The sequence below is a fragment of the Tiliqua scincoides genome, chromosome 4 (genome assembly GCF_035046505.1).
Source record: "Tiliqua scincoides isolate rTilSci1 chromosome 4, rTilSci1.hap2, whole genome shotgun sequence".
Lineage (NCBI taxonomy): Eukaryota > Metazoa > Chordata > Lepidosauria > Squamata > Scincidae > Tiliqua > Tiliqua scincoides.
In genome coordinates, this window is record NC_089824.1 from 102463455 (window position 1) to 102491377 (window position 27923).

The following is a 27923-nucleotide window of genomic DNA, read 5'->3' on the forward strand; positions in this document are numbered from 1 at the left end:
CACCCCCTTTCTCAGACACTTAGTGTCACGTTATTTTCAGTCCTTCAACTTGCTTCCTCTGAGCGCTTCTTGCTTCCTGTTAGCATTTGCAGACAGCAAAGAATCAGGAAGACACAGGAGACAGTCACAAGAGGCTACAATCGCAGGCAGATAAGTCATTCACACGAAAAGGGGATTTTTGAACTATGGATAAGGGATCCGCAGATATGGGGGGACACACCTGTACAAACACATGAATATTCATGTCGTATTTTTTAAAAATTAAAAACAGTGGTCAGCATTTCTGAAGCATGGGAGGAAAAGCAAAATAATGCCTTGGCCTGTGGCCAATTTACCATATAGTTCACTTAAAAGTTCACTTATAGTTCACTGACATATTCACCAGGTCAGTTCACTTAAAATGCTGGGAGGAAGCCAGTCTCACCTCTGGCTACTCTGTGAGTTAAGGTGACTGAGATCAGACCAAACGAATGCATACAGTGACTCAGTTCCAAACACTGCAGTTTGCAACCCCAGAGGTTTTTAGTGCTGTTCATCTTGTTTGTTAGCTGAGCTATAATAGGAAAGGTTTGAATCCTTGCCTAGTTGGCAGTTTCTAAGAGGAGACTTCATTTCACAGGGACTTCAGTCTAAACATTAGAGAACTTCAGCAGGAAAAGCCATATCCCAGAGATAAGCGACGTGCTTGTCAGTATTACTACAAGGGATAAGAACCTTAATCTATGAGCCTAGAACCTTAATTCCTGCTAGATGACATTTTTCCATGTTCTATTATTTGTTCCTATAACATAAATTATACACTTACAATAGCAGAATCCTAATCTGTTCTCAAAACAAAAGGAAAATGTTTGTACTGTAGAGAGCTGAAATTTGGAACATTTTCAATGTACTGCAGATTGACTTTATGAAACAAGAGGCATTTCATAAAGTAGATGTCATCTGAGAATAAGAGGCATCTGGCAACCCAAGAGACCATCCATATGGCCAAAGATGTATTGCTTATTGGCGTAATATTTTATTTTCTGAAACAACATTAATTTTGGAAGTTATGTGAAACACCTCAAGTCTTGGAAGCCAGATCTAGACTCATTATGAATGTGGTTGAATATTTTACTTTTGAAATATTTAATTTTATTTTTACATAATTTGCCTTTTATCTGTCTGGTCTAGAGGTAAAAACCTGGGATCAAGAATCTTTCAGGAAATCAGCTCTCAAAAAATTGGATGATAATTACGTAGAAAGCTCATGAATGCAGCAGCAGTGCATGGGCCAGCTGCCACCCAGGGTGGGGTGATGCGATGACACTGTGATGTCACTCACCACACCTGTGCATCACCCCTGGCTTCTGGAATGGCTCCAATTTGGAAATCAGAGCCTATGAGTGGGTGGGAAGACCATTATTTGCTGTGCTTACCATTCCGAGCACTTGGGTGGCATGTGCAGTGCACACACACACACGCTGCAGAGAGCCCGAAAAACCCCCAGAGCGCAGCAAGGGGCAGGCCGCAGCAGCTACCCCTCTCAAACAACTCCATTGCATGGACTTGTTAGTAATATGCAGGGAAGGGAGAAGACCAGAAATATGAGCTACTGCCAAACTGAGGAGCCAATGGATTGCTGGCAGGGTAGAGCCATGCTGGGATCTGGGAGAACGAAAACATCCCTTCTCTGTGCTCTCTCAGGATAGCTCACTAGAAGGAGCCCGAATGCACAGAACAGAAGGCTTCTGTTCCTGGCTGATCCTGATAGGTGGCCTGGAAACTACTGTGTTCAAATACATGCACCACAGATCATGTGGATCTGTCTTCCTGCATTAATGAGGAGAAGCCAGTGGTGGTGCATGCAGCGGAACGTGAAAGCGCTACTTGGCCATTGCCATCAACTAATGGCTCAATCCTATCCCTAGGACTTGTCAAGGTACTGCCAGGCACACCAGTGCAAAGACTGGCCTGGCATCACAGAAGTCCCTCTGCCAGCAGCTGCTGCAAGGACACAAGTGCAGTAGATGGAAAGCAGCACTCCACCATCAACAGAGAACAGACCAGCTACTGGAAAGACCCAGAAAAGGGCAGAGAGCAGGGTGGGATCAGGCAGAGTTGGTGGCCAACAGATCCCAAACCCCCTTCCTGGGCCAGACGTACCTCCAGAGGATTCAAAGCGTACAACCAGCAACAGAGCTGGAATAGCTCTGAGATGACCCACATAGCAGCGTGCACAGGCAGGTGCATTACCCTTCTCACCTCTTCATGATCAGCCTCTCCACCATGACACCACATTGGATGTGGCAGCCATTGCACGAAATGATTGATGGATTGTCTGTCAGCTGCCCTCTCCCGCACTGAGACTACTGTTAAATGACTTTTTTCCTTTAATTGAAAGAGCCCTTCTCATCGCATTGAGGTAAAACCATGGGTGAAATATCTGTGGATAATTAGGTTATTTCCTGTACAGTTTGTGCCTCATTATCTACTGATTTGGCATTCACTGATTTGACTCACCACTGATATCATGATGCAAATGCTTTGTAACAAGGGAAAAAAGCACCAAAATCCAATTTCCTACCTTCATGCTATTAAATTACGCCGGTTGCAAGTTTCTCGGGGTTAAAGATAGCTTTAAAGAACCATTTACGGGTTTCTTGCTCCTTCATTGTCATCCCAGAATGCATCAGTGTAGATGCTATACTGCGTTCAGCTATTAGAATAATGGCATAATTTCATTCCATTAGATTCCATTATTCACCCCACTTAGTGGCTAAATGCGGTATAGTGTCAATACCGATGCATTCTGGAGCGACAATGGAGGAGCAAGAAACCTGGAACTGGATCTTCAAAGCTATTTCTCTATTGATTTGGTATCCACTGATTTTTTATCCACTGAGGGTTCTGGAATGGTGTTTGAATGGTGGATGGCTGGAATGGTGAGGGAATCTTGATGGCAAGGGTGTTTCTGGTAAGAACCAGCAACTAATATTTCATTTTTTTCTGGTTGACGCCACAAAGTCTTCTTTGTTTACTTTCTGCCACAGGGTCAAAACATGTTCTTTTGTGAAAAGTGCTTTGAGACTGAGAATTGCTGTTAACAGGTATTATTAATTATTGCTTTGGCTGTTTGATTTTTACTGCTGCGTCATTATGCTCCTTTATGTGAAATTCTTAAAGGGATAAAAACCAGAACATACAGAGGTAGAGAGGCCAACAATGACTCACACAGAATGCGTGCAAGAGAACTGCTCCATGCCGCCGGTCCTCATTCGTGAAGATGTCCTTAGGGAATTCATGAAGAGCTGGAAAAGAAAAAGGCAAATAAGCTACTGGAAACATTTAGTTCATAGGAAAGATACATTAATTAAATGAGTCAAATGCTTGAGTAGGCTGACAATCTTTGCACGTTTCCCTACCCCAGAAACCTCCAACTGCTTATTACTTCATTTGTCCCCTGGCCATTTTAGGCCTTTTTGGGGGTAAATATTTATGGAGAAATTTGATGCTACAGTAATGTTAACAGTATGTGTCTTAAAGCTGCCTTGAGTCCAGCTAACAAATTCTAAACACAGTGTTCTATTCTGCAATCTTCTGAGTTGGAACCTGGACACAATTAAGAGAGCACTTTTTAACAGTTGATTAGATTATAACATTAAAACTGCAATTATAGCAGATACAATAGATGCTTGGGAGCTTTTCTGTTTTGGCAATTAAGATTTCCTTGCTGTGGTGAGAATGTTGCTAACAAGTTCCAAAAGGCTGGATTCACTTCATTAATTTTTTTTTATCAATTCCAGAAAGGCCAGATATCTATTAATTGGGAAGCAGTGGTGGTGCATGCCGTGGAATGTGAAGGAACCGCTTGTCCATTGCCCCTGAGTGATGATGTGGGCATGCATCTTAGATGGGAGTAGTAGGCCAGTGCTACTCAAAGTGGTGCCCCGCTGACTGGCGCCAGTCCATGTGCAATCAGCGGCTGGTCCATGGCGAATTTCCAGAAAAGAAACAAACAACAGTAATAATATGGCACAGATATGGTACTTGTCCCTGGCATTCCCTGCTGGCTAGCGGGGATACTCACCACCCAGCACTCCAGTCCTGTGTTTTCCCAGTGCTGAGGGTCAGCACCAATCGATGCCGGCCTCTCCGCTGGTGCTGTCTTCCACTATCAGGAAAAGTATCCTACAGCACTTTTACTACACCGCCGCCAGAGGTGGGACTAGAGTGCCTGATAGGATCAGGCTCTTAGTTGCATTCCTCCCCTTCTCAGTCAATTTCATGCCAGCTTGGGGTTTTGAGGACAAGTGGGCAGTGCAGGGGGATTGTGATATGGTGATAGCCAGCAACCAGCACCCTGCATGACAGCTGTCAAATGAGTGGTAAGAGTGGGGGACGGGCTATCTATGCAAATGCGGGTACCAGTGCAACAGCCTGGCATGAAGATTACCCCACCAGCAGCAGTATCTACAATTCACAGAAGAAACTCTGTAAAATACAGCTGCAGTTAGCAGTCCTAGTAACCGGTTGTTTATACAGTGTTTATATATGGTTGCTGGGTATCAGGGTGTGATCTGAAGTGTCATTTCAGAGCTTTTAGGAGAAGCATAATCTCTGGGTTAGAATCAAGGGGTTGCAAATTATTAACTCCATATCCTGTGTTCATCAGGGGCCGCCCTTAGCCAGGCACAGTCCTGGTTACTTTACTCCTGGCCAGACAGGTGCCACCTGTGATAGGCAGATTAAGAACATGTGCAACCAAACAAGGGGAAAAACCTGAATGCTCAAAAGAAAATGACTGGCAGGCATTAAGATGCCATGAGCGTCTAAAACAAATGGTGCATATTACATGGTAGATGGCACTGCCTGTTTGTGGCTTCATGTAAAAGCATCTAAAAGTATACGTGGATTGTTGCACATAAATTTTGGTGGAGGCTGCTGTGTCATACAAGCACCATTACCAGTAACATGATGAGAAATCCCTATTCTAGCAGCTTTTAATCACTGACTATATCAGCACTTCGAATAGGGCTTCAATCAAAAACCCAATTCCAAAATCCCCAAGATAATCATAGAATCATAGAGTAGGAAGGTACCTACAAGGTCATCAAATCCAACTCTCTGTCTGTAACAGGAAATTCTCCTAGAGCATGTCCAGCATCTGCCTGTTGATCTTCTGCCTGAAGATCTCCAGTGAGGGAGAATTCATCACCCCCTCAGTAATCTATTCCACTGCTGAACCACCCTTATCGTCAAGAATTTCTTCCTGATGTCCAAACAGAATCTTCTCTTTATAGTTTGTACCAATTTCATCTAGTTCTAGTCTCAGAGGCAGTTGAGAACAACTTGTTCCTTCTTCCATATGTCAGCCCTTCAGGTATTTGAAGAGTTCTACCATATCCCCTCTCAGCCTTCTCTTCTCCAGGCTAAACATACCAAGTTTCCTCAACTTTTCCTTCCTCTCCAGCCCTCTGATCACCCTCTTCATTCTTCTCTGAACCTGCTTCAGGTTGGCTACACCCTTCCTGAATTGTGCCACCCAGAATTGGACACAGCACTCAATGGCGGGCATCACTAGGGCGTGCAAAGGGGTGTGGAACACACTGGGTGACGCACTCGGGGGAGTGACACCACTGCTGGCCAAGACTGTGAAAATCTTGGTATTTTTGGATAGTACCATCATGTTATATATCATTTGATGGGTAATTTAAGGAAGAATGCAATGAAACAAACCATGTTAAAATATCTGTATTCATGCATGCCAATAAAGGCTGTCTGTCAGTCTCTCTGTCTGTCTGTCTGTCTAATATCTGTATTCTATCAAAAGTTATAGTCAAATAACCAGAAAAGGAAAACACATCTGCATTATGTAACAAAAAGTGGGTTTCTTTAACTCAAAACTGACTGATGAGACTGAGGGCACAATCCTAACCAGATCTACTCAGAAGTAAGTCCTATTTTGTTCAATGGGGCTTACTCTCAGGAAAGTGTGGTTAGGATTGCAGCCTGATTGTTCCAAAAGTCAACGAGGTGTTATTATGACATAGCTGAGAACCAATATAGTGTTAATATGAGTCAGCTCTCACTTACATGTATCAGAGCTACTGCTAGAACTCTTATTCAGTTGTGTGAGTATCATCAAGTTGGCCACTGGTTTTTTTGGTTACTGATTTATTAGGTGACCTGTACTGTTATATATGGAAATAAAGTTAATGAACGTTACACTAACCCTTGTGTTGCCACTGCATTTAGGTTGTGCGTATGATATTGTAAATTATTCTGTATGGTTTGATACGGGAGGAGGTCCATCATGGGGGTGACACAAAGAGCTCTTGCACTAGGCGATGCAAATTCTAGTGATGCCGCTGACAGCACTCCATGTGAGGTCTGATTAATGCAGAGTCAAGTGGAACTACTACTACTTGTGATTTTGAAGCTATGGTTCTTCTACTAATGCAAGCTAAAACTGAGTTAGCCTTATTTGCAGCTGCATCACACTGCTGACATATTTATTTTGTAATCCGCTGCAACTCTGATCCTGCTCATATGTGCTGCCAAGCAGGTATCCCCCATTCTATATTTGCATCTTTGATTATTTTTGCCTAAGTGCAGAAATTTGCATGTGTCCCTATTGAACTTCATTTTATTCATTTCAGCCCAGTATTCCATTCTGTCAAAGTCTTCCTGAACGCTTCTTCTGTTGTGTTTGCTATTCCTCCCACTTTGGTGTGATCTGCAAATTTGACAAGCCTCCTTGTGTCCTTTCATCCAAGTCATTAAAGAGAACCAGGCCCAAGACAGAGACCTGGGGCACTCCACTTGACACAGTCCTGTGAGTTAGTAGTTCTCACAAATTGAGCACCGGGACCCACTTTTTAGAATGATAATCTGTCAGGACCCACCAGTAGTGATGTCATGACCGGAAGTGACATCATCAAGCAGGAACATTTTTAACTATCCTAGGCTGCAATCCTACCCACACTTACCCAGAAGTAAGTCCCATTTACTATCATTGTTAAAAGAGTATACATAGTAGCTTGTTAAAAGTACAGGTCTGGAAAATGTATTCTTTAATAAGTGTAGACTGTTTTAATAATTAATTTTTTGTATGATTTCGTAGTAGAACAAAGAAATGTAGTTCAAGATCTCCGCACTTGCCACATAACTTGCAATGTCTTTACCTTTTAATTTTTTCTCTTTTCCTTGTGTTTGCTTTTAATAAAACTAAAAACTATTAAAAAAGAAAAGTACAGGCCTGTAACATTTCCCCAAATGCAGTCACATACTATGTCTAATATATTAGACATCAAGTCTAATATATTAAAGTCTAGTATAATATGTTAAAAATATAGTCTAATATATCAAGTCTAATATATCAAATCTAATATATTAAAAATAAAATACTGAAATGAATGGGAACCCACCTGAAATTAGCTCACAACCCACCTGGTGGATCCCACCCCACAGTCTGAGAAACACTGCTCTAGGTTGATACAAAGCATATTTAATATTAATAATCATATTTAGATTCAGGTTACACAGATGAACTATGAGAGTCACAGTGCAAGCCTATGCATGTCTACTCAGAAGTAAGCCCCATTAGAAACAATGAGGCTTACTCCCAGGTGTGGATAGAATTGCAGCTGCAGGATACAAGTCATGAAGACAGAATGGCAAAGAGAGTACATTCAATTTGCTACTAAGTACAGTATCATTTAGTTTTGTCAAATGGAACACCAGTTTGCATTCTAGTGAGCTGTTAATTAGCAAAATTGATGAAGCTTTCACAGTGGTCATTCATTTAAGGCTACACTGTTTGATTTCAGATTAGAACATATGTGGAATGTCATATTTGTTTCTTGGAGACAATTCTAGCTGACAAATATATGAAATCTAAATGGATTATGTAAGGACTAGCTCAAGAAAAAGGGTTTTGCCAAACAAAATCAAATGACATTCATTTAATCAAACCTTATTATCCTGATGTGTTAAGTGGGTGAGAAAGCACATCAAAGTTGACAGCTGTTTATGTTGTGTGCAAGACTTGCAGGCACACTCTGCAAATTGACTGCAAAAATGGCACTTTGGAAGTTGATTCTGTCCATAAAAATGTCAAGTTTGATTCTTCTAGTCTGGAAACAAGTTATTCATATTTAGCAAGCACCAATACGTCTTGCTATATATTCTTCCTGGTTTGGCAGAGCCCAATCCTATCCAGTACAGGAGTACTGGTACCAAATGATGCCTGCTGAATCCTGTGCTGGATCTGAGCAGGCTGAAAGTATTCTCGGAGGAAGGGGACATTTGTCCGCTTAACTCGAGGAAAGCCCCAGTCTGCTCAATGAGGTTTCTTGGAGCTATACCAGCTATTTAGCTGGAAAACTCAAGAAGCCCCATGTCAGGTTTTCAAGCACGGGAGAAGGGATAGGTTTCAGCAAAGGAGGCCTCTGCCAGTCCCACGCACTGTTCCACCCTCCCCTCACCCAAGAATGCTTCCCCCACCTTCCTGCTACCCTCCTACAACCCTGCACTGTTTACCTTGTCTCTGTTGGCAAAAGAGGTTTCAATTGGGGTGTTGATGTGGCGGGCAGGCCTCCCCGCTGGCACCACTTACTCCCTGGGTGCAACAAATGTTCTTTACAGCCCGTTTGCAACACCCAGTGCAGGTGCTGCAGCTGTGCTGCGGGCAGCGTAGGATTGGGCTGCCTGTCTCATTGGCCCTTTTCAGATGTTATGTGGAATCACGGTTTAATCATGGTTTCATATAATGATCATGACCACAGGCTCACGTGCACCCATCTCTCCTTCACATCTTAGGGGGAAAAGTTTTAAGTTCCTAGTCCTGGTTTCTTCAGGTTTCATCAAAATATCAGTATTTGCCATGGTGTCCAAATCCACCAAATCCTGGCTTGTTCAAATCAGAAATTTTGCAGAAGTTGTGTGACAGAAATAAGATTAAACCAGATTCAGAGTGTATAGTTAGTGCTAGCACCAGGCCGTTTGATAACCCCAGGGCAAAGCCTTGCACTGGGTTCCCACAGAGCCCCTGTTTTCCTCTCCTACTACTGCCACTGGGTCTTGAGGCTTCATGCATTGGCCTGGTCAGGTGGTTCCCTAGACAAGTGTGGGCCTTTGACCAGTGTCCAACCTGGCTAACCTCCAACACCATCCTGCCCCTGGTCGCACTATACAAGGTGACCGAGACATGTGACTGTATCTCCAATCTCTTTAAACATTTGTAAACAGCAGCCACTGGAGAACCAGGATCATGACCATGATGCAGTGGAAGAGGGTTAGCCATTTTCCCCATGCTCCATTTTCCCTGTGAAAATTGCCACCCAAGTTGCTATTTGTCCAATTAGGGCAAACACCTGTGACCCTAGAGATGGGACTGGGGAAAGAGATAGATCTTCAAACCACCACATCCCAAATAAGGGCTTGTATCTTCTCATCCTTCAAACAGCTGCTGGGTCAAGGCAAGGTTTTGCAAGCCTGCAAAGTGACAGGGGATGCAAGGCAGGCAAGAGAGTCATTAGTTTGAGTCTAGCTTAGAAAAAGAAGCTGAAGGAACCTCCATCTCCCACAACTGCAACCTCTCACTTTAAAGGTTTGATGAGATTTGGGGAGTTTTCAGGTGACAACCAAGTTATTGAAACTGTGAAAACCCAGCTCAGTAGCTGCAGACTGAGGGCAAATCTACATGTAACATTAGATATGCCCAGGAATGATTAACATGTTTATTAAATAGCAGGGGGGGGGGGGGAATCAGATCAGAAGCATGGTGTGAGGGAGGGAAGGCTTTGAACTTGACACCCATTTTGCAGTGTAGATCTGAGTCGGCTCACCTAGACATGGCTTGTATTTAAGCTGACAAAAAATAAGTGCCATTATGTTTTTAATAGATTGTGCAGGTCTGATAAGCAGTAGCTGAACAATGATGTTATAATCAGGCTAGTCAACATGAGGTCATTTTTAGTCTCTTTTTCAAGTGTTGCACTTTTCAGAAGCTTCAAGACTTTAAAAAAAAACACACAACAGCAGTTGGTGGTGATTCTTGTTTTTATACCTGTTAACTTATTAATTGCTGATGCAATTACTTAGAAAATCAGAAACTTTGGAATAAATCTCATTGATCTAATTCACTGCAGGCATAGCATCTGCAAACAGAGGTTTCAGCAGCAATACAGCATTGTCCCAAACAGTACCACCACCACTTACAGGCAACACAAGGGAACCCTCAGGGTGAATGTACTGTCCGTGTTTGCCTCTCATATCTAGCCCTCATCCTCTGGCATAGGAAAGGTGGGATATAAACAAACAAACAAACAAATACTTGTGTACCAGCTCATGAGAAGGAGGACTGGATGAGGATATAGGAGATGCACACAGATCTCTTACATTGGATGCGCATGTGTAGGTGGCAAAAGGAGGACAGCCAGGGCACAGCTGTGACCACAGTGGACTAGACTGCCACATCTGCAGCGCTTCTCATTTGACTTTGTGGTGCCTATATTACCAGAGGTGTGGGGTAAAGAGCCACAGTGCAGTCAGCAGTTCTCATACTGTGACAGAATGTAGGAATAGGGCCCCAGTGTTCCTGATGAAATTGCCCATGGTCAGGCTGGCCTTGATTTCTTATCCCTTTTCTAAAGTGCTACGGACACACTTATTCTGATAATAAATAGCTTCTTGGCAGGAAGAGCTCCAGAATCAAGCTATATTTTAAAGTCTGATTAATAAGAAAGACTGCTAAAATCCTCTATATAAATCCAAGTGAATGGAAGGTTTTCATCTCCGTTGATTAAAAAGAAGAAACCTTGGTTTTAATCCTGAAAGTAGGGCTCACAGAATGGCAAGGAATTTTTTTTTTAATTCAGAGGAGACATGACTGAAACAAACCTAATATCTTTGAAAAATTAGAAACAGGATTTGGATGACGTTGCTAATACTGTTTAATGGAATAGAAGTCAGCGCTGATAACTATATGCCAGAGCAAGAAATCTTTGCTGAAAGAAAAGAGCTAGCATAATGCCAACATCATAAAACCAGGGAGAGTACAACAAAATGCCAGGTGGAACTTTCCTTTCTCTCCCTTTGCAGTGACATAATTGTGCTCAACTCCTCTGAGCTTTTTCAAAATACACCAAAAGCTCTTTCAGCTGGGTTCCTCCTTACTCTCAATAAGCCTCATGTTCCCCATTGTCTGCTTACTTCTTAGTTCTCAGTCCTCTAAGATCTAAGAATTTAGGGCCCAATCCTATCCAACTTTTTAGCACTGACGCAGCCGCAATGCAGCCCCGAGGTAAGGGAACAAACATTCCCTTACCTTGAGGAGGCCTCCATGACTGTTTCCCCCGCCCCCGCACTGCAAGATGCAGCGTACACCCTGTTGGCATGGCTGCATCAGTGCTGAAAAGTTGGATAGGATTGGGCCCTTCGCCTTTAGTTCAGTGGTTCTCAAAGTGGGAGTTGTGGCTCCCCGGAGAACGGTAGAAACCAGCAAGGAGAACTGCAGAATCCTCACAAATAAAAATCTGCTGCTGGGGTCACTAGGGTTTGTGTAACCTGATACAGGAGGCCAGAGTGTCATCCACATGATGGACCTCCTCCCATACAGTGGGCGGGGGGAAGCCCTAGGCAGTGGTCATGGTGATGCACCACTGGTTCCTGCTGGTTTTTTTGGACTATACCGTTTGATAGAATCAAGATATTTCAATGAGGTTTATTTCATTGCATTACACATGAAATTAGCTAACAAATTATATATAACATGATGGCATTATTCAAAAATACCAAGATTTTAAACATTTTGGCTAGTAGTGGAGTCACCCCCCCATGCACGCTACTCAGTGCGTTCCACACTCCCCTAGCAATGCCACCGCTGCCCTATATGAAAGTTTTTGGCTGGAGGGTCACATCATCTCTCTGACACTGTGTTGGGGGCGGGAGAAAAAAGAATTAATTTACATTTAAAATTTGAATAAATTTACATAAGTTTTCATAAATGAATATATTAAAGATGAACTTATATGAATGAATGAAGGTTTTGCAATAGCTCAAGGCCTATAAAAGGCCTTGCACAAAGCAAGGCTGGCCTTTCCTTTGCTGCCGCTACTTCATCACAGACGTGAAACAGTGGAGGGAGCCCTCATCCCACAGCTCACGTGAGAGGTCAAACAGTTGTCCTCACGCTGAGAGCAGTTGCGTCGGGCCAGTGTGGGCTCCAACAAATCTCCGGAGGGCCAGAGGCTCATTGGAAACTGGGGGCTCTCTGAGGGTCGCATTGAAAAGCCTTGAGGGCTGCAAGTGGCCCCAGGGCTGGGGTTTGGGCACCCCTGATGTAGAGGATTGTAGCCATGGGGAGCCATGGTCAATGGCCCAATAGGTCAAGGGAGCCACCAGTCAAAAAAGATTGGGAACCACTGCCTTAGTTTTTAGACCTGCTAATCCTGACCTGAACTTTCTCATTTTAAAACAACATAGAAGAACTATAATTCAGATAGGGCCTATGTTTTTTGCAACTTTCAAGGAATAGGCAATTCTGAGCAAGAACAATTTTGAACTCAAATGAACCTGCAACACTGCTGTTGTGTCCAGAATCACAATGAAGTTAGTTCTCTAGCACAAGCCGCACTGAAATGGGAAAAAAAAATGGTTGGAAGAATGCTAATAAAGTTTTGTCAACTGCCACAGAGGCAGCATCAAGAATTGATCAGGTGAGTCACTGGCCAAGGGAACATGTTATCAGGGGGCCCACCTATGCCAGTACCTGCTGGCAGTGATGGCACAAGTCAGTTGACAGACTTACACCACTACTGCCTTTATTTGGCATTCATATCTCTTCTGTCATTTGCAACTACTGAGTTCCTACTTGAGAACAAAATGCTTATTTCTGGCTATCACGTGCTTAATGATGTCACTTCCTGCTTAATTACATCACCCCTGGCTCTCAACAAGTGCCATGAATGGCATTCAACCTGTGCTATGGGATAAATTTGACACCTCTGATCTAATCCTTTAAAACAGGTTTTCCAGGACATGTAGGGATGTGATTCACAAGAACCATGTCATTAGGCCAGTGGTTCCAAAACTCGAGCAATGTGACCCTCACCCTCCCAACCAGGGGAAACTGGTTGCTACCTCCTTAAGGGGCACGACATCCTTCTGGTCGCTGCAATTGTGCTCCTGTGATCATACCGCCGTTGTGAAAAAGGGTGTTTTTGTTTACTCACTGGGGGTCACACTGGCCCTGTGAAGGGGGGAAGACCACGGACCCCTCTGCTGTTCTCCCTGCACCTCAAAACTGCTGCTGAACTCCCACTTCCAGTTCAAAACTTCCACCTCAAAACTGCTGCTGTGACCCACTTCCAGTTTTCATCTAGAAAGACTTAAGAAGTTCCAAACTCTTTGGGAACCTCTGCACTATACGATTAAGAACATTTGCTAAAGCGAGAGGAGGGGCCAGGACATGTGCATACCATGAATGTACAGTTCTTTAATACATGAGACCAGGCAGATTATAAATGTATAGTTTGAACTGTCCCACTGTTTATGACCTATGTACATAATTCCAGAGAATCAATGAGACACCAGTGTACTAACTCGTTTCATTAATTAAAAAAAAAAAAAAGGCAATAGCCTCCAATTCAGCTAAAGTTAATCATGATTACACCCCCTTGTATCTGATTAAACAAACTGGTCACGAGCCACTGAAGTTCCATTAAGTTTAAAGTGGTAGTAGCCCTGATGGGCTTCATGTTTTCTTGAGTTAATAGCTGCTGAATCAGCACCTCCTACAGAACAGCACTGTACAGCGGGATGGAAGTGAATCCTATGCCTCCCACATAGTCCCAATTCCCAATTTATCCCAGAAAGAAAACTGGAACAAATCAAACTTCACTGCAGATTGGAACTCTGGCAGGACAGACTTAAGACCCCTGCTGTGGTCCCAAAGAAGGCCGGATAAAGCTGCTGGAATCTACTTTAACACTAAGCCCATCAGGTAACAATGCAGTAAACACAGTGTGGAGTTTGGTCCTAACTGGACTAATTTTGTAAGTTCCTAACGACTGATTTATATATTTGTTTGAACACTTACGGGCCGGACTGGGGACCCTCTAGTGCTGAACCGACATAGAATTTGCCAAGCGTTCCAGCACTCTCAGACTGTGTTGGTGTCCTCTGAAAGAATGCTGGAGCAGACAAGAGTCTGTGAATCTGACTCCAGCTTTTTAGATGTATTACCAGTCTCAAAATAACCCCAAACTGCAATTACACTCATCAATATGGATTGTTCTTCTAAACAGTTATTTTTGTCAGAATGGCTGTTTGTGCTGAGTAGTCCACATGCGTCCTTTCAAAACGTAGCCATTTAATTAAAGGGAAACAGGAGGGAAGTTCAAGAACAATGTATTAATATAAACCAACTTCACCTTCTTTTCTCACAGGGTGCATTTTATTTTTTGGTCAGTGAGAGCAATTGCAAATGGGTTCAACTTATTTTTTTAAATGTACAGGTGTGCATCACTTAACAATGGGGATAGGTTCTCCCATTCCAGTTGTTATGTGATTAGTTGTTAAATGAACATTCAGCCCAATCTAGTGCCTTTGTTGTGTAAATAGACACTCCCTACGAGAAACTAGCTGGCTGCACAGGCTACTGGAAATAGATTGCCTCTTCATTGCCTGAAGAGCCTCTTTGTTGTGTAAACAGACACTCTGCTGCAGGTATGGAGGTCCTGACTGTCTCATTAAGAGCCTCTTTGCTGCGCTTTGACCACCATTGTATATGCAGTCTGTCATTAAGCAGAAGGTTGTTAAGTGATGCACAACTCTACTTTAAAGCTACCCTGCCTCATTATGGTCTAACAGCCCAATTCCAAACTTCCTGGTGCTCGCTGAAGCAGCGGTGCCAAAGCAGCTACTGTTGTATCCAGCGGGTTCTGGGAAGCAGCTGGAGGTTTCCTCAGGGGAAGTGGACATTTGTCCCCTTCTCCCAAAAAATCCCCAAGCCCATAATGGGGCTTCTCAATCTGCGCCTGCTATTTTGCTGGTGCAGACTTGAGACACTCCATGTCGGCACTGGCCTGACACGGAGTTCAGGATATGGCGGAACAGAGCTCCGCCAATCTCGCCCACGCCCACCCCAGTTCCTCCCCCCACACTGCCTCCCTGCCCTTGTTCTGCCCTCCCCCCAGAAGCTGTACTGCAGCCCAGCCATCACACTCCTGCCGGCGGCATATCCTCCTTCTGCCAGTGCTGGTCCAGTGCCTGACTGGGGTGGCGCAGATCTGAGTAGCTCCACTGGGGCTGCTGCGGTGTTACCTGGGGTAAGGGGAAGGAATTGCCCTGAGCTGAGCCGGAAATGGCCCCAACTCCGTTTTGGATGCGGGGCAGACCTCTGCCGGCCTCTCTGTGCCAGAGCAGGTTAGGATTGGGCTGATAGACATATAACCTCAGCAAATCTTCTCCTCTATTTTCTTTCTTTCTTTGAAATGTCTGCCTCTTAAATAATATCCACATGTCTTGTTTCAAGGACTAGTAATTAGGAGGTAACATACACTGCTAAATTTACTCACAGACCAATCATATACTTATTGCAGAGAACCGCCAATGCCAGTTCCTCCTTTGAGATGGTGCCAAGTGCTGTGAAGCAGTCAGTGCCTGTCACAAAACATGCTCTGACAGCGCATAGATTAGGACGCTGCCAGGAGCGCCAGTGGGAAGCACTGTGCCTTCCCACCCTCGTCATTGGAGGTTTCCCTGCTCACTGGAGCAGGTCGGATGATGAGAAAGGCGGGAGGAGTGGCAGGAGGTTGGAACAGAGGCAGGGAAGGGGAGAAACAGGGTGGGGGATGGGCAGATGGGGTGCCAGGAGGGGGTGGGATTAGCAGCACCAGGGCCACCAATATCCTAACCCCCTTTCCAGGTCTGATCTTGTGACACTGGTCAATGAAGACATATGCCAGCAAAATAGCTATTGTAGGTATGAGTAGACCTATGTGTGCTGCAGATAGCGAGAATAATTGTTCCCTTACCTACAGGAGACTTCTTGGACTGCCCACCCCATCACAGGATGCAACAGTTGCCATTTTGGTGCCGCTGCATCAACAGGTGGTGGAGGGGATAGGATTAGATCCTCAATTTATTTAGGAAGATAAAAACAACTAAGAAATGAGAAGACACGTTCCTTAGAAAAAGTACATTCTTTCCGTGTCATTCAGTTCCAGCTTGCATTGCATTTGAGGGGGAAAAATGTAATTACTAAACATTCTTAAAGAAGATGGACACCAGCACTAGGCGCTTTAATTTCAAAATTAAATTAACAGAAAATACCAAATGCAATAACAGAAGAGATGATTTAGATATTAAGAGGCTCACAGTAATGAGAAGAGTTGAATAATGAAAAAAGTTCTCAAAAAGCACAACTTTTCCATGCTTCATGGAAAACACTTTGCCATTTATTGCATTTCAAATCTATTTTTCCCTAAGTAATTTAAATCCAACATGTCTTCAACGCACATAAAAAGGGGAAATTGTCAGAGTAAATGTTACAGTGCATTCCAGCATGCCCATATTCGCTTGCATTTATGTTGGCTAAATAGATGCTTCGAATGGAATGACTACCCTGGCTCTGGGACAAAGGGAATCCAGAAACATGACCCAAGGTTTCCATGCACCCTGCCAACCAATCAACATTTAGGATATAGAACAGACTTGTCTGAATAGAAAGAGCTGAATAAATATTACTTCTTTACCATTGCAACTGATCAAAGTGTGTAATTCTTTCTTGTTTCTAAGGAGCCAGAAAGGAACCACTTTCAGCATAAATCTGGAGTCAGTCTGCATGTTTAAAAGGGATTACTTCAAAACAGAGGGTGTTGCAGTTCATAGCTAGGATCAGAGTCTTCGAAATTCTAAGACCTCTTCTACAATCTAAGACACATATTTCGTTAAAGGTGAAAGCAAGTTCTTTTCCAAGTTTTTATATTCATACAGGACTTCTAAGGGCCAATTAAATACCATCTGGAAACCCTGATACTAGTCCACAATACATAGCAAACATACCTTTTTCTCTAAAATATGCATTCCTCCCATGGGCGGTATAGAATGCTCCTGCCCTAAAACTATTCATGGTCTTATAATAATGTAGTGTTAAAGAATTTAAAATTATCTTGTACTGTATGCAGATAATATATCCCTCTCAGAGAGATACGTGCATATGCACAATGTGATCTGCATGTTGCCTCTGAAGTAAGCCCCATGGACTCCAGTGGGACTTCCGCTCAGACTAATGTGGAAAAGAAGTTGGGGTGGGGTATTGAGCATAACACACTGCCACCCAGCTTTTCAAAGGAGATTTGGTTGCAACATTTTGGCTGCCAAATTTGATTGCAGGACTCTTTAAAAAGGGAAGGAGAGGGGACCCGGGTAACTATAGGTCAGTCAGCGTAACATCTGTTCCAGGTAAGATGGTGGAATGCCTCATCAAAGATAAAATCTTAATACACATAGACGAACAAGCCTTGCTGAGGGAGAATCAGCATGGCTTCTGTAAGGGTAAGTCTTGCCTCACGAACCTTTTAATTCTTTGGAAAGGTCAACAGGCATGTGGATGTGGGAGAACCCATGGATATTATATATCTGGACTTTCAGAAGGCATGTGACATGGTCCCTCACCAAAGGCTGCTGAGAAAACTCCACAGTCAGGGAATTAGAGGGCAGGTCCTCTCCTGAATTAGGAACTGGTTGAGGTCCAGGACTCAGAGAGTAGGTGTCAATGGGCAATTTTCACAATGGAGAGGTGGAAAGCGGAGTGCCCCAATGATCTGTCCTGGGACCTGTACTTTTCAACCTGTTCATAAATGACCTGGAGACAGGGGTGAGCAGTGAGGTGGCCAAGTCTGTAGATGACACCAAACTTTTCCGAGTGCAGAAGACCAGAAGAGATTGTGAAGAGCCCCAGAAGGATCTCTCCAAACTGGGAGACTGGGCAGCAAAATGGCATTTATACTTCAATGTAAGTAAGTATAAAGTCATGCACATTGGGGCAAAAAATCAAAACTTTACATATAGGCTAATGGGTTCTGAGCTGTCTGTGACAGATCAGGAGAGAGATCTTGGGGTGGTGGTGAACAGTTCAATTAAAGTGTCGACCCAATGTGTGGTGGCAGTGAAGAAGGATGATCCCATGCTTGGGATCAATAGAAAAGGCATTGAGAATAAGAAGGCTAATATTATAATGCCGTTATACAAATCGATGTTAAGGCCACACCTGGAGCATTGTGTCTGGTTCTGGTAGCTGCATTTCAGAAAGGATATAGTGGAGAAGGAAAAGGTGCAAAAGAGAGTAACCAAAATGATTACTGGGCTGGGGCACCTTCCCTATGAGGGAAGGCTACAATGTTTGGGCCTCTTCGGTCTAGAAAAGAGGCGCCTGAGGGGGGAAATGATTGAGACATACAAAATCATGCAGGGGATGGACAGAGTGGATAGAGAGAGACTCTTTTCCCTCTCACATAACACCAGAACCAGGGAACATCCATGAAAGTTGAGTGTTGGGAGAGTTAGGACAGACAGAAGAAAATATTTCTTTACCCAGTGTGCAATTAGTTTGTGGAACTCCTTGCCACAAAATGTAGTGATGGCATCTTGCCTAGATGCCTTTAAGAGGGAATTGGACAAATTTCTCTAGGAAAAGTTCATTACGGGTTACAGGTCATACTAGGTATGTGTAAGCTCTTGGTTTTAGAGGCAAGCTGCCTCCAATTGCCAGATACAGGGGAGGCCACCAGGATGCAGGTTGTGTCTGTTGTCTTGTGTGCTCCCTTGGGCATTTGGTGGGCCACTGTGAGATACAGGAAGCTGGACTAGATGGGCCCTTGGTCAGATCCAGCGAGGCTCTTTTTATGTTCTTATGACTCATAGTATCTATTCACAATGTCCTTTCCTATATCAATATTAATGGACATGTTTGGGCTCTGATTGCAGACATTCTGTTCGTTCTTGATCTCTGTTGTGGTATAATGCAATTTGCAGTATGCAGGGTAATGCAGAGGAACTTACTGCACTTTGGGATGGAGGGGTTGGGATGATGACTTTCAGGTAACACTTGGGCCCGAGGATACAGTGCATTCTGCTCTTAATCAGTCAAACCAACTAAAGTGGGAGTGAATGATAACATAAGGAATGTGAACATGACTGGTCCAGCCATAAGGCAATCAGATGCAGCTTATATCAGCAGCAGGGGAGCAGATTCAGGGTGCCCTTCACCCCAACTCTGCCATCATCTTCCTCTAACCTGCCATGGACACGAACCACAGCAATCAGCTTAGCACTAGCTAAAAGCAAGCAAGCGAGTAGACCCACTTCCTTACCATGCTCTGTCACGTGGTCCCTTAGATAAAACTGGAAATTCCTATTTACGGATTTGCAAAAACCATGTTGTGGAGCCCGTGTACTATGGCAGAGATGGTAGCAGCAGATCCAGCATGGTGGCATTGGGTGGTGTTTAAGGCTACACTCTGGCTGCAGCCACCCAGGTAGTCCTACAGCAAGGAGTTGTAAGGCTTTCCCAGCTGCACAAGTCCTGTAGCAGGGATATGACCTTCCAAGGCCCTTACAGTGCAATCCTATATATGTATACTTAGATGTATGTGCCATTTTGTTCTGAGGGGCTTAGGGCACAATCCTAACCCCTTATGTCAGTACTTTCCAGCACTGGCATAGTGGTGCCAATGGGACATGTGCTGCACCCTGCAGTTGGGTGTCACCCACGGAGGCCTCCTCAAAGTAAGGGAATGTTTGTTCCCTTACCTGACAGCTGCATTGCCCTTAAGTCAGTGCTGGAAAGTACTGACATAAGGGTTAGGATTGTGCCCTAACTCTCAGAAATGTGTGTTTCTGAGGTCTGCAGCCTTAAGCTATTTTTTTAATAGGTCTGACCATATCTGCTGAATTCCAACCGTAGTCAGACTATTCTAAACAAAAGGGACAGAATCCAATTTAGCCCTAGTTCTCACTGGGATGTTAAAACTATCTTTGAGCTGTATCATTTCAGTGTGCCCTTTTGTCCATACCTGCAGTCTGAAGTGGTAAAGCCCAAGTTTATTACTTCAGAGAGAACTAGGGGCCTAAAGAAAAAAACCTAGAGCAGCCATTTTCAACCACTGTGCCGTGGCACACTGGTGTGCCGCGAGTGGTCCACAAATGTGCCACAGGAATTTGGGGGAAGGTTATTTATTAATAGGACCAATGGGAGATGTGAGCCCCCACTGGTAGCATGGTGTGCCTTGTCAATTGTCAAAAATCTGGTGGTGTGCCTTGACCATTTTAGTGCCTTGTCAGTGTGCCATGAGATGAAAAAGGTTGAAAATCACTGACCTAGAGGGATGCAGTTGTCATACCATATTCATTAGGGCAGGGGTGTCCAAACTTTTTGGCAGGAGGGCCACATCAACTCTCTGACACCGTATCGGGGGCTGGGAAAAAATTTGAATAAATTTACAAAAATTTACATAAATGCATGTAGTAGAGATGGAACTTATAAGAATGAACAAAGATCTTGCAGTAGCTCAAGGTCTATAAAAGGTCTTGCGCAAAGCAAGGCTGGCCTTTCCTTCGCTGCCAGTGCTGCTTCACAGATGTGAAACAGCAAGCAGTGGAGGTAGCCATTGGCCCGCAGCTCACACAAGAGATTGAACAGTTGCCCTCATGCTGAGAGCAGATGCGTCGGGCCAGCACAGGTTCCAGCAAGTCTCTGGAGGGCCAGAGGGTCATTGGAGACTGCGGGCTCCCTGTGGGCCGGTTCTGCAGTCCCCGAGAGCCACAAATGGCCCCTGGGCCAGGGCTTGGGCACCCCTGCACTAGGGGGTAGGATGGAGTCTGTTTGGCAGGTTGCTTCCAAGACCCACACATTCCCTTGATCACTGCTATCTTGACTAGTGTTGACCAGGATAGAAACATTGATGTGGATTCACTGAAGGGTAAAAAAGTGAGTTTCAGGGATGTTTTTAAAAAAATTCAGGATGGAAATCTAGATTAGATACCATAAACCTGCCTCTTTGACCATATGTTCCTGCCAAGGAATAGAAAAAGCCTCTTGTGTAATCAATCTTATTCTAGAGAAGTCTTTTTTCCATGAGGCTCTAATTGAACTTTCCTGCTCTCTTTTAAGAACCTATTAAGGAGACTGGGGCCCACGAACCTGCAGGGAGGGCTTACTTAATTGAGCTGTAAAGCAAGAGATGAAGGCTGAGTTACAAAACTACTCGCTCCTTTCACTGCAGTTCACAGCAAAGCCTGCTATTAATAAAAGAGAAAAAGTGGTTGAACAAAACAGATCAAATTATTACTGCTATATTGCCATTGTTAGGACAAGCCTGTGCTCACATATGCCTTGAAAGAGAAGCAAATTGTAGTCCTATTTTCTTACATCTCTACCCCTGCCTCATCAAATATATAATTATTGGAGCCAATTCATACTTATATTTTTGTCATGCAAATAAGCATACAAATGTTACTAGCTCTCAATATTTTACTAGCTACTCTGCCCACAGATATAGCCACTGTAGCCTGAAAGAAAAAAGGGTGGCCTCATGTGCCGGAGCAAGTTCTGGCAGAGGTAAGTTCATTCCAGCGGTGGGCCACTGGTGCAGGGTGTTGGGGAGACTGGTGGAAAGGTGTTTGGGGGGCATTCTGGGAAGGCGGAGGGTTGGCGGTGGGCAGACTGGTGGGTTGGCCAGGCTTGGGAGGGCTGTGGGACCAGGGTGACCAGATGTCATAACTGCAAAAGAGGACGAGGCACTCCAAAATGTAGGATATCCAAGAAAAATGTAAGACATGACAAAATAAAAGTTAAAAACACTTGTATATTGATTTCATGTGGTTGATTTAAACTCTACATTACTTAGCTAGCTAGTTGGCAACCTTCAGTCTCGAAAGACTATGGTATCGCGCTCTGAAAGGTGGTTCTGGAACAGCGTCTAGTGTGGCTGAAAAGGCCGATTCGGGAGTGAACTACATTACTTATTAAATTTAAAACTATATTACATGCAATTTATTATATATAATTTATTAACTACAAGAAGGCTATATGCAGCCTGCAGGGGCTTGCTCACAGGGAAAAAGAGGACATTTAAATTCTTTTCCAGGACACAAGAGTAAAAAAGGGGACATGTATGGAAAAAGAGGACATCCCTTTTTCCCTGGGTGGGACTGGCCTCCTGCAGTGCTTGGGCAGTGCTTGGGGTAAGGGGAGAAATATTCCTTTGCCCTGAGTTGAGACACAGTCACCTACAACCAGCTGTCTGTTCCAGCACAGGTTAGGATCAGATTGCCCACCCCTCTTTGGAGAATGGTGAGCAAAGATGGAGACTGTTATTCTAAGCATTACACTGATCACTTGAATGAGACAACATGTAAGCTGGGTTCTGAAAATTGAGAGTTATGGAGGCAGGCAGAGAAGGTTGGAAGAGATCTTAGAACCCTTTTTTATTGCATTGTTTATTTGGGCTTATTTTGTCTCTGAATAACTTTTCAAGTACAACTGAGATTTCATTAAACCACACGAGCTGCACTCACATTATTTTATCCTGGCTATTTGTTCACATGTGTGTGTTTTAAAAGATCTCTCCATTCCATGTTGTCTGAAGTCAAGAAGCATTGCATCTAACTCTTTCCAACCTCTGATGGTGTCTATCTCGATACCCAAATCAGAGTGAGGGCAGCATTAGAAAGCAATGCTGAGCAGGACACATTGCTTCTTAAATCTGTCCTTAGTCTGACTTCCGTTTGAGATGCGTAACATCAGAGTGAATGTCGAATTAGAATAATTGTTTCATTTCTGCAGGGGAAGAGGAATGGAAGGGTCTGTAAAAAAAAATAATAACCAGCTGCAGGGGGTAGAATAAATCTGCTATCTGTGAGGTGGAAACTTCATCCCTGTTACCCAACATGCCCCATATTCTTAGCCTGCAAACCAGACGGTGAATTAGGGGGAGAGCGTTCCTCTTAGTCCTACTCTAGCAGTTAATTTCCCCTGTTCCTCCCACTCTGAATCCCTCTGGACAATTGGTTACTAAAATAAAGATAAGCAAAGATAAACAACTGATAGAGAAAGGTAGCCAACAGCTCTATGAGCTCCTCCAGCAGGGGCAGCTGCAGAAGGTGGCCAGGTCGGGTACTGACTGAGAGACCACAGCCTTGAGGGCCTACATGGTTGACCCCTGAAGCCTCCTCAATAACCACTTTGACATGTGGCAGTGGCAGAACAACATCCTTTCCTGAGCAAGCCACATCTTCACTGCCTGTTCCTATGATGACATAGAGGCGAGGGCCTCTTGCAAGTCCATTCACAAAGGGAGGAGAGGGCCACTCAGCAACTTGGCTCAACTATGTCAGGCACACTGCTGTTGTGTCTGAGAGGTGGAGGTATGTTCTCTTCTCTCAGCAGCACTAAGAGAAAAGGGCATCAATTTCCCTGTCACTGTTCTCAGCCACCAGGTGCGATGCTGCGGGAGGAGAAGGGGCAGCTGAAGGGCAAGGTGACTCTTACATTGCGTGACAAGCTGCAGCGCTTCTTACCCCAAGTCTGCTGCCACCTCCTTGCAACCTGCCACAGATGGAACCACTCTGATTCATGTTTCATGCATTACAGTAGAAGGCAGCGAGCTTTCCTCCTGCCCTCTTACCTTCCTCTTTCTTTGTGGTCTCTAAAGCAGGAAGTGTGTGAAATGTAAGGGGCTAGGAGGTAAACTTGCTGCCTTCTGTGCAATAAGCGTGATGGAGGAGGATCATCTTCCACTGCGGCCCCATGGAAGACTGTATTCACCCCACGCCTGGCACTGCCAGGGGGGAGGGACAATGTGCTTATACTGTACATACTTGTGCACAGGAATCATGGGGAAGCATTAGAGCACACCATAGAACTCAGTGCAGGGCTTTGCTCCAGAGCCCCCAATATGTGGCAAAATCCCTGCCCTTCAGCTTCTCTTTCTCTGGAGGAAACATTCGGGATTCTCAACAATCAGAACCTGGTTCACATGTAATATGTGGTGTGTAACACATTACATGATAAAACAAAAACTGGAAGCTCTTCTGTCTAGTGAGAATCCTCAAGAAATACATTCCACATAAATAAATCCTGTGGATGAACAGGCAGGTAACAATCTTGCCAGATTACCTTCCTTGGTTTGTACTTGGTTGTGCAGAGCCACCTGCTCAAATTATCTTTTTTTATTCTTTCAGGTTCCATTATGTATCAACTGGAATGAGCTTCCATATTCTCCCCATATTTGCAGGTGCTGATTTTAAAAGAGGTTTCTCATTCTGTTCCTCAATTTTTTTAATCACCTTACACACCTTGATGAAATTGTCACTTCAAAGACATAAAAACTTAAGAGCCCTGCTGGATCAGGCCAAAGACCCATCTAGTCCAGTTTCTTGTATCTCACAGTGGCCCACCAGATGTGTCAGGGAGCACACAAGACAACAAGATACCTGCATCTTGTTGCCACTCCCTTCCATCTAACATTCTGAAGTAGCCTATTTCTAAAACCATGAGGTTGACATACCCATCACAGCTTGTAACCTGTGACGGCATTCTCTTCTAGAAATCTGTCCAATTCCCTTTTACAGGTATCTAGGCCAGACACCATAACCACATCCTGTGGCAAGGGGTTCCACAGACTAATTACACAGTGGGTAAAGAAATATTTTCTTTTGTGTATTCTAACTCTCCCAACACTCAATTTTAGTGGATGCCCAGTGGATCTGGTGTTGTGTGAGAGGGAAAAGGACATCAAGGATGATGTTAACATCCGTTTCCAAGATATGCAAATGCATCCTGCCACATTTATCGTTCCTACCAGATAATATAGTAGGAGTGAAACATGAAAGTGAAAGGGAAGGGCAAAAATGGGCAGAAAAGTATGGCAGGGAAATGGAAGGGGAAAGAGGGAATTGGCAACAGGCAGTGCAAAAAACATGGGGATCTTGAAGGGCTGGAAAAGCAGCTTTCTGGAAATTCACTGTAAGAAGGAGTTGTAAAATGGATAAAGTCAGCTTGATGGAGAGAGTGGTGAAGGCTATTCCAAACAAACACAGCAGCACAGCAGACGGTACAAAGATGGAAATCGAAAAGGGACTAGCCATAAACACTCTGTCCATCAAGCCAAATTTTTCTCCACATTTCAAGATCTCTTCTTAAAAACTACTTACTTGATCAAGGAAGAATACAGAGCGGTTCCTATAGGTGGCACTTGCAATAAGATATTATGTAGCACCAGAAGGAAAAGAATCTATAGTGAAGAGGTTCAACAAAGAGCAGAGGAATTAGTGGAACTGTCAATCAAAGAAAATGCCTTTAACACAAGTGATCAAGGGACCACCGAGCAATTCTAGCTTCCCTTTCCAAACTTGTATCACGGGCAGCCCAATCCTAACCTGTGCTGGAAGAGGCAGGCCAAGTGGCCTGTGGCATATCCAGTGCAGGTTAGGAGGTGGCAGGAGCACAACTCAGAGTAAGGGCTATTTATCCCCTCACCGCAAGTATTGCCCCACCTACCTCAATGGGGCTACGCGGTGAAATGCTGGGCTGCTCAGAAGGGGCGTTAGGATTCAGCCTAAGTGCCGGAGGCCAGTCCCACCCACACCCCCAAACGCCTCCATTCCAGCCTCCCCCCAGCCTCCCCAATGCCCGCACCATCTGCCCTTGGCCTGCGCAACCTTACCATCTTGGGGCAGCACAGAAGCTGAATGTGGCCTCTTTGGGCCGGCAGGCATCCTTGCACCAGAGTAGTGGCAAACATGCTTTACAACATTCCTGGGTTTGCGGCAAGGGACTTTTACTGACTGAAGAGTGCCTTAAAACTTCGCTCTTATCCAAGGTAAAAATGTGCTCTCTACTCCCACAGGTTCAATTTACTTTGTCCTCCTTTACTTCCTGGCCTCCCACCCTGTGCTTTTTGCACTCCCTCCCAGTAGCATTTTATCAGGTGGGATATTAGAATTGTTAGAAAAAATTGCAAGTTTCAACAAAAGGGGGAGGGATAGAGGAAGATCTCGACACCAAATGAGCAAGGATAGGGAGCAAAGAAGCAAGTGAACAGAGATGAGGGAAACCACGTTTGGTGGAAAGTGGTACTTTGTGCAGAGAGTGGGAAGTTGACTGATGAAGTGCAATGGAGGCAGACTTGACCTTAGAAATGACAAAAGAGAAAAGTAACTTTAGCAAAGGCATTATGGAGAGATGTGCAAAAAAAAAAAAAAAAAAAAGCTCCCTATCCATGTTTTCTTCTTGATTTTGAGATTCCCAATCATCCAGCTTTGTTTCCACAGCAGCACTGGTGCTCTACCCACCTACCTTTCTTCTGTCTTTTAATTTCAGAACGTTGTTCAGTCCACTGCTGCAGCTTCCATTCACACTGTTTTATTGGTGTACAGTCACAGTAGTTACCAATGCACAAGCGCTTATGATTAAACCACAGCGCAACTAGGGAATCCTGCTGTGACTGTGTGATTACATCCCAATTCCTTTTTGTGTGATGTTTTAATCAATGTGAATATGTGCCGGTGTACAGAAGGAGGCTGTATGAATCGATTGAAAACTGCAACACAACGTGCACGCACAAATTTCAATATCAATGTTAGCAGTTATTCAAATTAAAGCAGAAGACAGATGTAGTGGAAAGTGGGGCGAAGCCAGACCATAAAACAATAAAATGGAACAGGGGGTATCCACTCACCCTAATTATGAACATTCCTACACAGTTCTTATTGTTCAGAAACACACTCAGTTGAAGTTGGTTTTCCTAGTTTGATATGCCAATTATTATTTAAGCAGAGGAAAAGTGGGCCTTACAATTAATTATTCTTTTATATTGATGGGATACCATGAATTTTTGAAACAGAGTTTCAAATGCTTTCCTACAGCAAAATCTCTAACTATACCAAATTCTTGCCTTGGCTGCAGCCTAACGTGAAGCAGAAAAAGCAATAAGAAGGCCATATAACAGTCACATGTAATCACTGACTTAAATATGGAACAGAAGGGTAAGAACAGAAGACTCTTCAAAACCGACTCTCCATTTTAGTTTGTACTTCCTTTGTATTCCAAAAAACATCTTAATGTAGGCTTTGTATTAACAATTCATGGGTTCAGTTATAACCCTAGAAATAGATACTTCCATTATGACCACTCATTTGACACTGTTATAAAAAGCACAATTTGTATGTTATAAAAGTACTAAGCGTAAATTTCCAAATACACTTCACTCTCACTCTTTACTCTCTTGACCTCTCTAGCCTCATTACTTCCCTGGTCTCTAGCCCAGAATCCACTTACCTCCAAAGCTCCTTTGCTATTCCATTCAGGACAGCAGTATATTGCTTCCTCCTGTTCCTAGGCCCTATATTAGGCTTATCCTAAGAGTCTATTTTTTTTTTCTTCTGCCACTAATGGCCAGAAAGGAGCCAATATGAGGAGGGAGGATGAGCTACCAGAAGGCTGGGCTGGCTGTCAGTCTATCCATGACTGGCAGGGCCCAGGGAAGGAGCTCCCAGATGGAGGAGAAGGAGCGAGAGTGCTGTAAATCCCCATGTTATTCTCTGAGGCTTACCTGGGGCTCTACCGCTAGTCCCATTTGAGATAAGAAAAAACAAGTAAGAGCTTTCAGGCAGCACATCCCTCTCACTCAGGGCTATACCACTAGTTCAGTTTGATAAAAGTAAGAACTTACGGGCAGTACACCCCTTATAGCTACCAGCCAGAGGCTGAGAGTACTGCCTTTAACAGCGGTTTTTAGACAGATTTCACTGGTATAACATACGTGGAATGCCCCAAGGCACAAAAATGGACTTGAGGACCTTTTAAGGTCACTTTCAGTCATATATCTATCAGAAGAGATGGTTTGGCAAGATAGCTTTTGACAAGATGTTTGCTT